The 15,931-nt window shown below is 48.8% G+C and overlaps 1 pseudogene; it reads left to right on the plus strand.

Annotated features, from left to right (window-relative positions):
- The first annotated feature begins 12,673 nt into the window (after nt 1-12,673).
- LOC123130173 (uncharacterized) lies at nt 12,674-15,444 on the plus strand (annotated as a pseudogene).
- Nucleotides 15,445-15,931: the final 487 nt, after the last annotated feature.

Genomic DNA, 15,931 nt, shown 5'->3' on the forward strand with positions numbered 1-15,931 from the left:
CGGTAATCCTGTCTTAGATATCATGTTGTTAGACAACAATGAACCTACGAGCTATGGAGAAGCGATGGTGGGCCCGTATTCCGACAAATGGTTAGAAGCCATGAAATCCGAGATAGGATCCATATATCAGAACAAAGTATGGACTTTGGTGGACTTGCCCGATGATCGGCAAGCCATTGAGATAAATGGATCTTTAAGAAGAAGACGGACGTGGGCGGTAATGTTACCGTCTATGAAGCTCGACTTGTGGGAAAGAGTCTTTTCACAAGTTCAAGGAGTTGACTACGATGAGAATTTCTCACCCGTAGCGATGCTTAAGTCCGTCGGAATCATGATAGCATTAGCTGTATTTTTCGATTATGAAATCTTACAGATGGATGTCAAAACAAGTTTTCTTACCAGTTTTCGTAAGAAAAGTTGTATGTGATACAATAAAAGGTTTTGTCGATCCTAAGGATGCTAAAAGGTATGCTGGCTCCAGCAATCCTTCTATGGACTAGAGCAAGCATCTCGGAATCGGAATATATGCTTTGATGGAGTGATCAAAGCTTTTAGGTTTATACAATGTTTGCTAGAAACTTGTATTTACAAGAAAGTGAGTGGGAGCACTACAACATTTCTGATAAGTATATGTGGATGACATATTGTTGATCCGAAATAATGTAGAATTTCTGGAAAGCATAAACGGTTGTTTGAAGAGTGATTTTCAAAGGAAGACCTGGATAAAGCTGCTTACATATTGGGCATCAAGATCTATAGAGATAGATCAAGACGCCTGATGATACTTTCAAAGAACGCACACCTTGACATGTTTTTGAAGGAGTTCAAAATAGATCAGTCAAAGAAGGGGTTCTTACCTGAGTTGTAAGGTGTGAAGTTGAGTAAGACTCAAAGATTGACCACGGCAGAAGAAAGAGGAAGGACGAAGGTCGTCCCCTATGCTTTTGTCATAGGCTCTATACGGTATGCCATGCTGAGTACCGCACCTGATGTGTGCCTTGCCACATGTCTGGCAAGAGGGTACAAAGGTGATCTAGGAGTAGATCACCAGATAGCGGTCAAAATTATCCTTAGAGGAATAAGGAAATGTTTCTCGGTTATGGAGGTGATAAAGAGTTCGACGTAAAGAGTTACGTCGATGCAAGCTTAACACCTATCCGGATAGCTCTGAGTAGAGATACCGGATACGTATAATGGAGCAACAATTTGGAATAGCTCCAAGTGGAACGTGGTAGCAGCATCTACGATATAAAGTTTTGCGAAATACATAGGGATCTGAATATGGCAAGACCCGTTGACTACAACCTCTCTCACAAGCATAACATGATCAAACCCAGAACTCTTTGAGTGTTTATCACATAGTGATGTGAACTAGATCATTGAGTCTAGTAGACTCTTGGATGTTGGTCACATGGCGATGTGACCTGTGTAATCCTGATGATGACTTGGTTAATCACATGGCGATGTGAACTAGATTATTGACTCTAGTGCAAGTGGGAGACTGTTGGAAATATGCCCTAGAGGCAATAATAAATTGGTTATTATTATATTTCCTTGTTCATGATAATCGTTTATTATCCATGCTAGAATTGTATTGATAGGAAACTCAGATACATGTGTGGATACATAGACAACACCATGTCCCTAGTAAGCCTCTAGTTGACTAGCTCGTTGATCAATAGATGGTTACGGTTTCCTGACCATGGACATTGGATGTGGTTGATAATGGGATCACATCATTAGGAGAATGATGTGATGGACAAGACCCAATCCTAAGCCTAGCACAAAGATCGTGTAGTTCGTATGCTAAAGCTTTTCTAATGTCAAGTATCATTTCCTTAGACCATGAGATTGTGCAACTCCCGGATACCGTAGGAGTGCTTTGGGTGTGCCAAACGTCACAACGTAACTGGGTGGCTATAAAGGTACACTACAGGTATCTCCGAAAGTATCTGTTGGGTTGGCACGAATCGAGATTGGGATTTGTCACTCCGTGTAACGGAGAGGTATCTCTGGGCCCACTCGGTAGGACATCATCATAATGTGCACAATGTGACCAAGGAGTTGGTCACAGGATGATGTGTTACGGAACGAGTAAAGAGACTTGCTGGTAACGAGATTGAACAAGGTATCGGGATACCGACGATCGAATCTCGGGCAAGTATCGTACCGCTAGACAAAGGGAATTGAATACGGGATTGATTGAATCCTCGACATCGTGGTTCATCCGATGAGATCATCATGGAACATGTGGGAGCCAACATGGGTATCCAGGTTATTGGCCGGAGAGGTGTCTCGGTCATGTCTGCATGGTTCCCGAACCCATAGGGTCTACACACTTAAGGTTCGATGACGCTAGGATTATAGGGAATAGATATACGTGGTTACCGAATGTTGTTCGGAGTCCCGGATGAGATCTCGGACATCACGAGGAGTTCCGGAATGGTCCGGAGGTAAAGATTTATATATGGGAAGTCCTGTTTTGGTCACCGGAAAAGTTTCGGGTGCTATCGGTAACGTACCGGGACCACGGGGAGGGTCCCGGGGGTCCACCAGGTGGGGCTACCTGCCCAGAGGGCTGCATGGGCCAATTGTGAGAGGGGACCAGCCCCAGGTGGGCTGGTGCGCCCCCCCCCCCACTAGGGCCCAAGGCGAAGAGAGAAGGGAAAAGGGGGAAACCCTAGGCTCAGATGGGCCTAAGGCCCACCTAGTGGTGAGCCCCCCCTCTCTCCCCCCTTGGCCGCCCCCCTAGATGGGATCTAGGGCTGGCCGCCACCCCTAGGGGTGGAAACCTAGGTGGGGGCGCAGCCCCTCCCTTTCCCCTATATATAGTGGGGTTTTGGGCTGCCATACACATGAGAACATCTCCTTCTTGGCGCAGCCCTACCCCTCTCCCTCCTCGTCTCTTGCGGTGCTTGGCGAAGCCCTGCTGGAGTACCACGCTCCTCCACCACCACCACACCGTCGTGCTACTGCTGGATGGAGTCTTCCCCAACCTCTCCTTCTCCCCTTGCTGGATCAAGGCGTAGGAGACGTCACCGGGCTGTACGTGTGTTGAACACGGAGGTGCCGTCCGTTCGGCACTAGGATCATCGGTGATTTGGATCACGACGAGTACAACTTCATCAACCCCGTTCACTTGAACGCTTCCGCTTAGCGATCTACAAGGGTATGTAGATGCACTCTCCTTCCCCTCGTTGCTAGATTACTCCATAGATTGATCTTGGTGATGCGTAGAAAATTTTGAATTTCTGCTACGTTCCCCAACATGGAGAAGTGCTGACCGATGACGCGGTCCACGCGCTCAACTTGCTCGACGCCCCAGAGCCTGCAGTTCCCCCTCCGGAATGCTTCACCATGTCGGCGCACGCGCTGGACGGCTCAGAGGCGCCTAGCACCATTCGTCTTCGCGCACTGGTGGGCAATCAGGTCATGTTGCTCTTGTTGGATTCCGGAAGCAGACACAGTTTTGTCAACAAGTCCTTCATCGAGCGCGTCGGCGCGGTGACACAAGAGATCGCTACCCTGGACGTGCGGGTGGCGAACGGTGACCGTCTCACCTGCTCTCGCCAAGTTCCTGAGCTCAAGTGGTGGATGCAGGGTCACACCTTCTCGACGCCAATGTACGAGCTCGACACCGCCGCCTACGACGGCATCCTCGGGGTGGATTGGCTGGAGAAAAATAGCCCGATGACATGTCACTGGCAAGAGAAGTTCATCTCATTCCTCCACGATGGCGAGTTGGTTACCCTGCAAGGTGTTCGGCCCAAGACGACGCCCACGCTCGCGGCCGTTCAGCCGACCGAGCTCTGCAAACTGATCGATGGCAATGACATCTGGGCAATGGCCATGGTGGAAATGCAACCCCCCAGACCAAAGTCTCGCATTCCATCGCAGAGGCCGATCAGTGATCTATTGGAGGAGTTTGCCGATGTCTTCGCCACGCCCATCGATCTGCCTCCTCATAGGAAGTACGATCATGCAGTCACTTTGGAAGAAGGGGCTCAACCTACAAACACACGACCATACCGTTACTCACCATTACAGAAGGACGAAATCGAGTGCCAAGTGAAAGAGATGCTCGACGTCAGCGTGATCACACACTCGGTCAGCCCATACGCTGCTCCTGTACTGCTAGTGAAGAAAAAGGACGGGACATGGCGGTTCTATGTCGATTACAGACGCCTCAATGACATCACAGTGAAGAACAAGTTTCTGTTGTCGATCGTGGACGAGCTCCTCGACGAGCTAGCCGGTGCTGCTTTCTTCTCCAAGCTCGACCTACGGGCAGGCTATCACCAAATTCGCATGCGCGAAGAAGACGAACACAAGACTGCATTCAAAACCCACCACGGCTATTTCCAGTGCCGAGTGATGCCGTTCGGCCTGACAAATGCTCCTGCAACCTTCCAGTGCTTGATGAATGCGATCTTCGCCAAGTATACACGTAAGTTTGTCATCATTTTCCTTGATGACATTCTGGTTTTCAGTGAGACCTGGGAAGAGCACTTGGAACATCTTCGCCTCATCCTGAGCCTGAGCCTGCTCCGCGAGCACCAGTTATACGCCAAGATGTCGAAGTGTTCGTTCGCGCAAGATCACATTGATTACCTCGGCCACATCATCTCCAAGCAAGGCGTAGCGACCGACTTCGAGAAGACAGAAGCCATGGCTTAGTGGCCTACTCCAACCAACGCCATCGAGCCGCGCGCATTCCTGGGGCTCACCGGCTACTACCGCAAATTTGTGCCGCACTATGGGATCATCGCCAAGCCCCTCACATTGCAGCTCACCAAGAAAGGCTTCGAGTGGCCCGAGTCTGCGCAGTGCGCCTTCGACACGCTCAAGCAAGCGATGGTGACCACGCCGGTGCTCGCCCTCCCCGACTTTGACAAGCCTTTCTCGATCGAGACGGGCGCCTGCGACACTGGCATTGGCGCAGTGCTGGTGCAAGAAGGCCACCCGGCCGCCCACTACAGCAAGGCGCTGGGAGTGAAGAACCAGAAACTCTCAACTTACGAGAAGGAGTTTCTGGCGGTAATGATGGCGGTGGACAAATGGCGCTCCTACCTGCAGCGCGGGCTGTTCACCATCCTCACCGACCACAAGAGCTTGTGCACGTTGGGCGATCAACAACTGGTGACTGACGTCCAACGCCGCGCGATGTCCAAGCTCGTTGGCCTGCGGTTCAAGTTTCAGTACAAGCGCGGCATCGACAACGGAGCAGCAGATGCGCTCTCCCGCGTGGGCAGCCACTTCAGCGCCAACGCTCTGTCCCTTTGCCAGCCCGCGTGGATCTAGGAGGTGGACAATTCCTACGCCACTGATCCGGACGCGCAAGAATGGCTGCAACAACTTGCACTGCACATCCCAGATGATGACGAGTACGAGCTATACCGTGGACTCATACGGCGCCAGGGCCGGCTGTGGATTGGCGCCAACACCGCTCTGCGCACCAAGCTCATCAGCGCGATGCACGACAGTGCCATGGGCGGCCACTCCGGAGCAACGGCCACCTACCACCGCGTCAAGAAAGTTTTTGAGTGGAAAGCCCTGAAACGAGATGTCGATGACTTTTTGCACCGATGCCAGGTCTGCCAGCAAGCCAAGCATGAACTTCGCAAGCCCGTAGGTAAACTGGCACCCCTGCCGATCCCCTCTACACCATGGAAAGACCTGACCATGGATTTCGTCGAAGGATTGCCCAAGTCTGAGGGGTATGATGCAATCATGGTGGTTGTCGACCGCTTCACAAAGTTCGCTCACTTCGTGCCTTTGCGGCACCCGTTCACGGCAACGCAGGTGGCGCGTGTGTTCTGGGACAACGTCGCCAAGCTCCACGGCATCCCCAAATCCATCGTCAGCGATCACGACAAGATCTTCACCAGTGCGTTGTGGCGTGAACTGTTGGCCGGCGCGGGCACCAAGCTCCTCTACTCCACAGCGTACCACCCCCAGACGGATGGCCAAAGTGAGCGTGTCAACCAGTGCATGGAAATGTACTTGTGCTGTGCCATTCACGACACTCCCAAGCAATGGCGTCATTGGCTTCCCGCTACTGAATTCTGGTACAATTCCTCGTTCCACTCCTCGCTGGGTTGCTCTCCCTTCAAAGCTCTATACGGGGTCGAAGCCAACGAGGGGAGCATGGCCACCTGGCCGGCATCCCAGCCAGCCTTGCCGGACGGTGAGCAGTGGGACTGGTCTTTGCATCAGGAAAACCTGCGTGCACAACTGGCACGAGCGCAAGTCAAGCACAAGAAGTTCGCGGACCTGAATCGAACGGGGCGGGCATTTCAGGTCGGGGAGCAAGTTCTCCTGAAGCTGCAACCGTATGTGCAGAAGTCTGTGGCGAGTCACCCCTGTCCGAAGCTTGCTTTCAAGTTCTTTGGCCCTTTCTCCGTCATCGCCAGGATCGGACCCGCGGCATACAAACTAGAGCTCCCTGCTGACAACAAAATTCACCCAGTGTTTCACGTCTCGCAGTTGAAGCCATTCACGCCAAACTACAGTCCGGTGTTCTCCGAGCTCCTGGTCACCACCAATCTGTCCACTAAGGAGACCATACCAGTGGAAATCTTGGACCGCGGCATGATGAAGAAGGGCAACGCGCCGGTGATTCAACTTCAAGTGGCCTGGGACACGGTTCCTCCGACGATCACCTGGGAGGATTACGACGTGCTCCGCCGGCGCTACCCGCAAGCAAGCATCTGGGAAGACGACGCAACAGAGGAAGAAGAACGTTCTCAAGGAGGGGAGAATGTCACCACGGTAGTACAAGGCACCACCGCGTGACTGCCAGTTGGTCGTGCCAAGCGTAGAGTGCGTGTGTGAGCCAGCTGTAAGTGTGTGTGTGGCCAGGCCGGGTCGAGGGGTACTTAACCACCGGGTGAGCATTGTAATGGACAGGCTGTGATTGAGTAATCGAATCCTCTCACCTCACTTTCTCTCTCGCTCATCCCCTTCCTCATGCCATCCTCGTCCTCTTTCTCTATTCCTGCCTACTCTGGTCCCCTCGATCCAGATCGGGGCGTGACACCAAAGTCTTCTGTCCTGTGTTGTGTCTAGTCGAGATTGTAACTTCTAATCTCTGATTAAGCTTTTGTCTTCTTTTTTTCTCGTGTGTGCATGCGTGCACTTGGGTTTGTACTACATTAGATATAAATATGTAGTCACTTCTTCTTCGGTACAACCCCCTGAAAACATCAACGGTCCAGATCGTTCTATACCCTTCGTCTGAAAACTTAAAAAAGGGTAGGATGGTCATTGCCGCTGCCCCTCCCCCAGTCCCGCCCCCACGACGTACCCGCGCGGCCCGTCGACGTATGTGTACGCTTTTTTTTACTGTGGCGATGTACGTTATTTTTACCGCGTCGGTGGTCAAGCGCGTCGGTAGTCAAACCACGCGTCGCCCGGTGAAAGCGCGTCGTGGCGCGTGAACTGCGGCCCGCCGCCCCGTCCCGTCGTCTGCCGCCCCGCCGCCCCGTCCCCTCGTCTGTCGCGCCGCCGCCCTCGACTGCCGTCGAATTGATAGCCCAACCACCCGTCCGCCCGCTGCCCCGCCGTCTCCCTATAAATCTCACCCCCGTCCGCCCGTCGCCGCAAACACCGCTCCTCCCCGCCCGTCGCCGCAAACACCCATCACTCCTCTCCCGTCTCCACCTCCCAAAAAGGCCGCCGGCGACATGTCGTTCCACGGCGGCAGCAGCTCCGGCACCGGCGGCGACGACGGACCCAGTGCATGGCCGTCGAGCCTGAGCACGCCGGAGACGGAGGAGCTTTACCGGTTCGGGCTCCTCGTGCCGCCGGGTTGCCGTCTTCCGCACGGCTGGAAACTCGACAAGGACGGCTACTCAAGGCGCGGGCCCGGCGCCACCGCGGAGGAGAAGCGGACCGGCGGCCGCAACAACATCGCCGGCCGTCATGCGTTCTGGGACGGCAAAGAATACGCCGCCGTCATCGGCGCGTACCGGCTGGCAGAGTACGGCGTCACGCCTGACCTCATCGGCGACCATCGCCGCCTTCTTGTCCCGCGCCCCCGTCCAGCAGCACGCGGCCGTCAGGCTCCTCCACCACCTGCGCCGGCGCCCGCCGATCCCCCCGCCCCGCCGGAGGTGGAACTGCCGCCGGAGCAGTTGGTTCTTCGGGAGGACGGCGATCCCGACGATACGCCGGGTTACCTCGTCGCCCTGCGCGCGTCGGCGGCTGCAGAGGCGGCGGCGGCTGCAAGGGAGGCTGCCGAGCAGGCGGCAGCGATCCAGGCGGCGGCGGCGATTCTGCCAGTGGTCCCGCAGGCGGAGGCGGAGGCGTCGGAGTCGTCGGACGACGACGTCGTCGACTGGGAGCGGTTAGCCCAGGTCAGCGACGACGATGACGACAGCAGCGGGGGTGACGGCGGTGACGGTGCGGAGGTCGTCGATCTGTTGGCTAGCGACGAGGAGGAGTAGTATTTTTTTAAAAAAATGTTCTAACTATGAACTATGTATCGTTTAGGTTCGAAAAAACTCGTTTGGTTTCGGTATTGTTGAATGGACTATGTAAAATATCTCTATGTTCAATCTAGTTTGTTCGAGTCTTGTTTAATTTGTCTTCAAAGTTTGTTCAAAAAATTAGCTAAATATTGAACGCTTATTTTGAGAAAAATTGTAAATTTTCCAGCCCATCCATAAAAATGTTCACAATATATTTAAAAAATTTGCATCGAATATACATAGCACAGAATAAGGTATGCAATTATCGAAAAATTGTAGAATAAAAAAAATCATGAAAACACAGAAAAATAAAAATAAAAAGTGTATCTAAATGTTTATAAAGTGTTTTAGAAATGTTCAGATTTTTTTTAAATATGTCCATAGAGTAAAGCCGGTGGATGAAAAAATTGAAATTTTGAAATAAAAAATATAACAAAGAAACAAAAAAATTAAAAAGGTGAGATATTTTAATTCATTAACATTTTCTGAAATATTATTAAATTCATTAACATTTATGAATCAGAGAATATGTTTAAATTCATTAACATATATGAATACAAGAATTTGTTAAATTTTTTGTTTTATATATGAATAACAAAATTAAAATATATGAATACAAGAATTTATTTTTTATTTTTTAACATATATGAATAAAATAGAAGAACTAAAAAGGTGAGATATAACAAATAAAATACAAGAATTCATTAACATATATGAATACAAGAATTTGTTAACATATATGAATTTGTTATATATGAATACAAGAATTTGTTAAATTAAAAAGATTCATAAATATTTTTAAATTCTTTAAATTTATGAACCAGAGAATATTTATAATTCATTAATATTTATGAATCTAAGAATTTTTGAATTCATTAACATTATCTGAAATAGTTTTAAATTCATTAACATTTATGAATTTTCGGGAATATTTTTAAATATTTGTAAACCCAACTTTTTAAATATTTTCTGGAAAATCGTAAAAAATCCATGCGGACTCGAAACGGGACAAATTTTTGCGTGCGTGCCCTGCTAGGGCACAGTAGCACGTTGAAAAAAATTGGGCATGTTTGGCGGATGCGAAGCGGAGACGTGGGACCGAGGGTCCCCTCCGGCCATACCGGAACCACCCCCTTCCACAGCAAGTACCTAAGCGGTTTGACGGATTGCACCCAACTTTTGCCAGCAAGTGTGGGGCCCCACCCGGGCACCCCACGGCCAAAATGAACGAAATCCGACAATGAACGCACGTTGCGTCATGTCCGCGCAGTATTTTCTGGGTTTTCGGCCCGGAAAATCGTACAAAATCCATACTGACTCGAAACGGGATAAATTTTTGCGTGCGTGCCCTGCTAGGGCACAGTAGCACGTGGAAAAAAATTGGGCATGTTTGGCGGATGCGAAGCGGAGACGTGCAACCGAGGGTCCCCTCCGGCCATATCGGAACCACCCCCTTCCACAGCAAGTGCCTGAGCGGTTTGACGGATTGCACCCAACTTTTGCCAGCGCGTGTGGGGCCCCACCCGGGCACCCCACGGCCAAAATGAACGAAATCCGACAACGAACGCAAGTTGCGTCATGTCCGGGCAGTATTTTCTGGGTTTTCGGCCCGGAAAATCATAGAAAATCCATACGGACTCGAAACGGGACAAATTTTTGCGTGCGTGCCCTGCTAGGGCACAGTAGCACGTGGAAAAAAATTGCGCATGTTTGGCGGATGCGAAGCGGAGACGTGCGACCGAGGGTCCCCTCCGGCCATACCGGAACCACCCCCTTCCACAGCAAGTGCCTGAGCGGTTTGACGGATTGCACCCAACTTTTGCCAGCGCGTATGGGGCCCCACCCGGGCATCCCATGGCCAAAATGAATGAAATCCGACAACGAACGCACGTTGCGTCACGTCCGGGCAGTATTTTCTGGGTTTTCGGCCCGGAAAATCGTAGAAAATCCATACGGACTCGAAACGGGACAATTTTTTGCGTGCGTGCCCTGCTAGGGAACAGTAGCACATGGAAAAAAATTGGGCATATTTGGCGGATGCGAAGCGGAGACGTGCGACCGTGGGTCCCCTCCGGCCATATCGGAACCACCCCCTTCCACAGCAAGTACCTGAGCGGTTTGACGGATTGCACCCAACTTTTGCCAGCGCGTGTGGGGCCCCACGCGGGCACCCCACGGCCAAAATGAACGAAATCCGACAACGAACGCACGTTGCGTCACATCTGGGCAGTATTTTTTGTGTTTTCGGCCCGGAAAATCGTAGAAAATCCATACTGACTCGAAACGGGACAAATTTTTGCGTGCGTGCCCTGCTAGGGCACAGTAGCACGTGGAAAAAATTGGGCATGTTTGGCGGATGCGAAGCGGAGATGTGCGACCGAGGGTCCCCTCCGGCCATATCGGAACCACCCCCTTCCACAACAAGTGCCTGAGCGGTTTGACGGATTGCACCCAACTTTTGCCAGCGCGTGTGGGGCCCCACCCGAGCACCCCACGGCCAAAATGAACGAAATCCGACAACGAACGCACGTTGCGTCATGTCCGGGCAGTATTTTCTGGGTTTTCGGCCCGGAAAATCATAGAAAATCCGTACGGACTCGAAACGGGACAATTTTTTACGTGCGTGCCCTCCTAGGGCACAGTAGCACGTGGAAAAAAATTGGGCTTGTTTGGCGGATGCGAAGCGGAGACGTGCGACCGAGGGTCCCCTCCGGCCATACCGGAACCACCCCCTTCCACAGCAAGTGCCTGAGCGGTTTGACGGATTGCACCCAACTTTTGCCAGCGCGTGTGGGGCCCCACCCGGGCACCCCATGGCCAAAATGAACGAAATCCGACAACGAACGCATGTTGCGTCACGTCCGGGCAGTATTTTCTGGGTTTTCGGCCCGGAAAATCGTAGAAAATCCATACGGACTCGAAACGGGACAAATTTTTGCGTGCGTGCCCTGCTAGGGCACAGTAGCACGTGGAAAAAAATTGGGCATGTTTGGCGGATGCGAAGCAGAGACGTGCGACCGAGGGTCCCCTCCGGCCATACCGGAACCACCCCCTTCCACAGCAAGTACGTGAGCGGTTTGACGGATTGCACCCAACTTTTGCCAGCGCGTGTGGGGCCCCACCCGGGCACCCCACGGCCAAAATGAACGAAATTCGACAACGAACGCACGTTGCGTCACGTCCAGGCAGTATTTTTTGGGTTTTCGGCCCGGAAAATCGTAGAAAATCCATACGGACTCGAAACGGGACAAATTTTTGCGTGCGTGCCCTGCTAGGGTAAAGTAGCACGTGGAAAAAATTTGGACCCGTTTGGCTAAGTTAAAAAGAGAGCCTATTTGATTAAGTTAATAAAATTGGGCACATTTGGCTAAGTTAAAAAATTGGTTAAGGTAAAAAAATTTGATACAGTTAAAAAAATGTGCCTATTTTATTTAGTTCAAAAAAATGAGGCCCTGCAAAAAAACGCCGGCCGTCTCGCTAACCGACGCGCATGCGTGCATGGGGCCGTCCCAATAACAACGACGCCGCAATCAGCGCTAGGGCAACATCGTTAGCCGACGTGCATGCAAATTTTTCTTCTACGTCAGCCCGTCTCGCCGCCGCCACGATCTGCACGTGCTGCCAGCGTACGACGCCCGTCGCCCCACACTCCAAAATGGCGCCGGTGCGGCCGCGCCGGCCTGCCCTGACCTGACCCGTCGCCCTCTATACGCTGTCGGTGCCTCTCCCACCGTCGCCCCACCGTACAAACACCGTCGGTGCGCCCGCGCCGGCTTGCGTCCCCTGACCCGTCGCCCTCTATACGCCGCCGGTGCCTCTCCCATCGTCGCCGTCGTGTAAGTTTTTTTTCCACTTTTTTATACGACGAGGCTCATAGCAGTATGATGGTATGTGACAGAAATCTATTTGATGCAGTATGAATATCGACGGTGTGATTCCATGTTCTGTTCAAAAGTGGGTTAGCCTAATTGACAAACTGTCACCCAGTCAGAAATTCAGGTTTTATGAAACGGATATGCAGGGCATGTTTAGAATACCATCGATACAGATGCGTGATTATTTGCTTCACTTTTTACTTCAAGGTTACAATCCGAGTAGCAAAAAATTCATAGTTGAAGAGAGTTCTGGGAGTACTGCTGGATGTAAAGGTCTTATTTCACTAAGGCCTGATGATGTGTACTCCATATTTGGTTGGAAAAACAATGGAGTGGATGTTTTTGGGTTTCTTAGTACTGAAGGAGAAAAAGCAATCAAAAAATACCTGTTAGTTTTGTTAGCAAGAAAAATGGTAAGATCATGATTGATGATCTCATAGAAAAGATTGTGAAGAATAAGAGCACTGATGATGACTTTATTCAGATGACATTTCTAGTTCTCTTAGGAACTATAATTGCTCCAGTGTCTCATGAATACGTTCCGAAAATATACTATGCCTTAGTGCAAAATATTAAGTTGATAAGGAAGTTCAACTGGAATGCATTCACTTCACGATTCTGTTTATCGGAGATTGGTAAGCTTCTGCAGGACGGCCATGTTAGGCAGTGGCCCCAGGGGAACCTCGCCCTTTTGCAAGTACGTTGTATTTATTAATTTCAACACTTTTGTTATAAAATGTCACGGAAGAACATGTAATTTAATTAGTTTATGTATTTTGCAGTTCCTATACTGGGAGAAGGTGCAACCAATCACCGGTCCAAAATATGATCTGTTGGCATTGTTGAGCCCGCTGATGAGGAACTGGACGGAAGATATGGCTGTGAGAAGAGACAAATACGACTATGAATATGGTCGTGGTGTTGGGATGGTAATCCTAGTAATCATGTGTTTTTTACATTTATGAAATAGAGTAAAGTGTGCATATGGTTTGTATGTATAATTCTCTTGTTGCACTTGTAGATCGATGACAACATTACAGAGGAGTATAGGCTGGAAAAAATTGCGGAAGAAGAAGCTCAAAAAAACAAGAAAGCTAGTAGCAAAAAATCTGACGTTACTGGAACAAGGAAAGAGGGCAGTACCTCGGAGGCTTCGAGCCAGAAACCTACTATGGACCGGATTTTGAGTGAGATGAATGAGCTTCGGAAGGAAATGCTTCGTTTGCCAGAGTTATGCGCACAGGTAACACTTGAGCACGTCACTTTAATGTCCATCACTGAATTGAAGAACTAAGATGAAATGTTTTCTTGCAGAGGATGATTGAGAAACTGAACAAAACCGGCGTCTCCTACAAACCCAGTAACCTGGAAGAGGACGAAGAGAATCTGTACGGAGGCATTAATGAGTCTTCAAACGATGGTGGACGTCCGAAAAAAGAGTTTGTATATGAAAAAGATGATTCAGACCGGTTCCGCACACCTTCCAAAATGAATTTGCAAAAGGATGATGACGGCGTTGATGTAACTTCTCGTGGAAACACACCTTTTTACTACACACCTGAGTACTGTAATAGTTTCAAGGGTGATATGGATGATCCTATCCAAGTACCAGAAGTATCAGATGAAAAAGCTGCCACATCTTTAGAGACGGACGAAATCGCATCGCATGCGTCGCTTGGTTCTCAAGGAGTACAAGAGAAAGTGGAGGAGGTTACTGGCAGGCGCAAGCGCAAAGGATCACAACATGTCAAGTCTCCTTATGTGGTCCCTAAACCGAACAAACGTGCAAAACATTCTGCCAAAGGAAGTACGTTTTTTGTGTTTCTAATTGTTATTGCGTAATAATTATTTATGTATTTGCGTTTATAATTATTTGAGTTGTGCGTTACAGAATTGTTCCAAAATGGTGGTGTTAACAAATTTGGTGATGAGTATGATGTGGTGAAAGCGTCCATCAAGTACATGCGCGCGCATGAGCATTCACAAAAACATGCCAAAACAGAAATTTTCAATGATGACATGGAAGAAGGTCTCACTGTGCGGAGAGCTTGTCAGATTATTAACCATGAGTGGCTAAGTGGCAACGTAAGTTAATTTCATATATTGTTTTACAATTGATTCGAAAATACCATTGTTAAATCTAACACATTATTTATAGGTAATTAATGCATACTCATCATTTTTGGTCGACAAAGTTAATGATGATCGTTTCATGTTGACAACTTGGAGGATACATTGGTTGCTTCACATTAGACCCGGAAAGAAGACCGCCGGTAACGATTATGAAGCAGAGTCGCATAGTAATGGACCCGTGAACAGATGTGAGGACGAGTATTTCAAAAAATCAAAGGTAAGTTTGATTGTTAACACGGTACATACATATGATAGTATGTGATGATTGTGTTTTATGGTCCTTGTGATGCAGACTTACATTCCTCTAAACAAGCAAAATAATCACTGGATTACTGTCGTCATGCATAGCGGGAAGAGAGAGTTTCAGGTTCTTGACTCGTTGATGACCGGAAAACTTGACAGTGTTACTAGAGAACTCGTTGAGGACCTGGTAGGTTTAACTTTCAAATATGCATTTGGTTACATTCGTTTTCTTTAGTACACTGAATGACATTCTTTCCACCATGTTTATTATATCTTTAGAGAAAACAACTAGCAGAAGATATCCAAGAAGCAAATGCAACCGGAATTGTGAATTATCCGGATGTTTCCAATTGGCCTATTCAAACGTATGACATGCCAAAACAACATGATGGGTGAGTTCTTACTTTGACAGAATGTCGGTCTTGTATGTACAGTAGATATTTAATCTTCATAAATTGTATGCACTAGGAATTCGTGTGGAATATTTCTTCTTCGATGCTTTCAATATTGGGATGGTGACAAATGGACAGGCTTATTTTCACAGGTACGCAAGTCATGTTTCGACTACGATGTACAATGAACGGTGTGCTAACACCATTTTTTTTCAGAGCTCAATTGATGATTCGAGAGAGTTAATGATTGCGCAACTTATCTTTTCGGAAAGAAACAAGCTTGATGAAGTGAAAAACAAAGTTATTCGGATATCAAAGAAGAAGAAATAGATGCGGCACGGAGGAGTTTTGCATGTGATTGGGTGGTACTGGAGGACTATATTTTCCAAACGCTTTGCGCACTTGCTTATAAATTTTATGTAATAGACTCTGCTTCCGAATAGTTATATATAATAGACTCGGCACTTTTCCAAATGTTTTTTATGTCCACATGATATTTTGTTTCATAAATATTATATAATCAGTCTTTTTTTTGTTTACATGATTTTTTTGTTGCCGAATAGTTATATGTAATCATGTAATCGTGTCGTCGTTAAGTTTTTGTACACTAAACTATGGCAGCATACTGCGTGTTACTTTGTTAGCAAAAACTTGGTTTACAGCACACTGGGTGTTAGTCTAGTTTAGAAAAGCGTAAAAAATATTTTACATAAAAAAATTGCTCGCCCATAGCGTGTCTTAGTAAGCCTGTCGTTATCAAGCCCATCGGGCGATTACGACAGGCGTTTCGGAGCACACCGTGGAAACCAGGCCCAAC

This window comes from Triticum aestivum, chromosome 6A (genome assembly GCF_018294505.1).
Source record: "Triticum aestivum cultivar Chinese Spring chromosome 6A, IWGSC CS RefSeq v2.1, whole genome shotgun sequence".
In the NCBI taxonomy this organism is placed as follows: domain Eukaryota; kingdom Viridiplantae; phylum Streptophyta; class Magnoliopsida; order Poales; family Poaceae; genus Triticum; species Triticum aestivum.